Genomic DNA, 2,279 nt, shown 5'->3' on the forward strand with positions numbered 1-2,279 from the left:
AAAGTACGGTTTTAATAGCTTACTCATCATACTTCTCATCATATCTTTTAAAGTACGGTTTTAATAGCTTACTCGTCATACTTCTCATCATATCTTTTAAAGTACGGTTTTAATAAATTACTCATCATACTTCTCATCATATCTTTTAAAGTACGATTTTAATAGCTTGGAACTCAGGTAAGTTAGATCTACTCATCATACTTTTTATCATTATCTTTTAAAGTACGGTTTCGCCTTTTGGTTACACCATTTTGGTCAGGACTGCCAGACATGGTGTACTGGGCAACTTTGCCACAATCTTGTAGATATTTGGCAAAGAGTTCTGTCACGATCCGAGCCGGGTCCCTGGCCGCAACGGACATCCTGAACCATCAAGGCCTGAGATATCCCTGAACTCCTCAACCCACTAGTGATATTGTCCGCTCTGGGTCCAGGCCCTCACTGCTTTAACGCGTCACTAGGGAGTAAGGCTTTCTTACTTATATACCCAGCATCCGTCCTATGTTTTACCGATGTGGGACTCCAAGAAAAACATAACCATACCGAGAAAAGTCATCAATAAAGGTGATAAAATAACTTGAACCACATATTGAAGTAGAATACGGACCACTTATGTCTATGTGAATGATTTTCAACAACTAGAACTACAAATAACATTCTTTTTTCTTGTTTTAGTCAACTTTCCTCTAATGAAATCAATACATGTTCCTATGTCCCCAAAATCAAGAGAAGGTAAAATATTAGACTTAAACAATCTATCAACTCTATATTTAGAGATATGACCTAAACGCCTATGTTACAACATGCCTAATTTTTCATTTTAAATTGGTTGTTTAGACCCCACAATTTCAAAATTAAAAGAGTTGTATTCAAAATCAGAAGTCAAGAAAATTTTAACAAACCATCAGATAGGATTCCATGACCAACAACTCGGGAGTTCAAAAGCAAATTAATTTTTCCATTAAGAAAATTAAAAACCTGAACCAAATCTGTCTAAAACTGGAATAGAAATCAAATTCCGTCTAAAAGATGGTACATAAAGAGTGTTTTCAAGAACAAGCTTATAGCAAATTTCTAAGTCTAAACTACATTTCCTATGAACTCTACTTCAATCTGGACATCTGTGGCGACTCTAATTCTTGACTTCATTTCCTTTGGCTTCCTTTTGTTTTTGAATCCCTGCAAGGAAATGACAACATGAGTAGTATCTCCACTATCAAACCACCAAGAATTAATAGGGACATCTACTAAGTGGAACTCAAAACAAACAAGAATTAAATTGAGCCCTAAATTGATCTTCAAGACTTCAACCATATACATTTAAGATTTAATATTAGTGATACTAAAATTTTGTAAGATTCAACCAGATGAAAACTCGAATTTTGTATTTAGAAGACATAAATTGAGTCCTTGCAATCTAATCATTAAGAGAACACTTCACTGATTTTAGCATTATCAATCCCCAAGATAATTTGATGAGCATGGTGACTATATTCCAAAGCATTAGAATGACTGTATGCTAATCTGTTTCATTTTACTTAGCTTATATATTAAAAATAGATATTTTAATTTACTTATTTATTTTTACAAATCAAGAGTATTCTATTATTTATTTTCCGTACTACCTTAGTATTAAATAATCAAGTAAAGTGATGCGCCAAGTATTAAATAAAATAAAATAGAAGAAGTTGTTTTAAAAAATACGATTAATTTTTAAAAATCGTCTATCTGACTCACAGTTAAAGGTGTCAAGTGCGGCCCACCTACACAAACCGGACTGGTTTGACCCGGCCTGGTAAGCCCAAGGACTTTAGGGTACCGGGCCGTTTTTTTTTTAATTTGGGTCCGGCTAACCTAGCCCGGACCAAGCGCGGTCCAGGCCCGCCGGTTAAACGGCCCAGCCCGGGATTTTTTTTTTTTTTGAAAATTTGGGATTTTGGGACAAACTTGCCGTTGGCCCAACGGCTATATAGCCATTTTTGGGTCCAAACGGCTAGTTTGGGCCCATTAATTAAAAAAAAATTACTTTAAAAAAAAAAATTAATCCCAAAAAAAATTCTATAAATACCCTACACCTTCAAATCATTTTTCACACAATTTTTCACTCTCTCAAATCTCAATTCTCAAATATTCAATATATTTAATTTCCTAAAGTGCTCACTTTAAATTTTTAATTTTGCTTTTACAAAGTACGAGTGAAAGTTTCTGAATTCGCAACCTTTGGATACTTTTAAAATTTGATATTTTCGTTCCATCTCTTACGTTTAATTTTTATTTAT

The sequence above is a fragment of the Capsicum annuum genome, chromosome 3 (assembly GCF_002878395.1).
Source record: "Capsicum annuum cultivar UCD-10X-F1 chromosome 3, UCD10Xv1.1, whole genome shotgun sequence".
In the NCBI taxonomy this organism is placed as follows: Eukaryota; Viridiplantae; Streptophyta; class Magnoliopsida; order Solanales; family Solanaceae; genus Capsicum; species Capsicum annuum.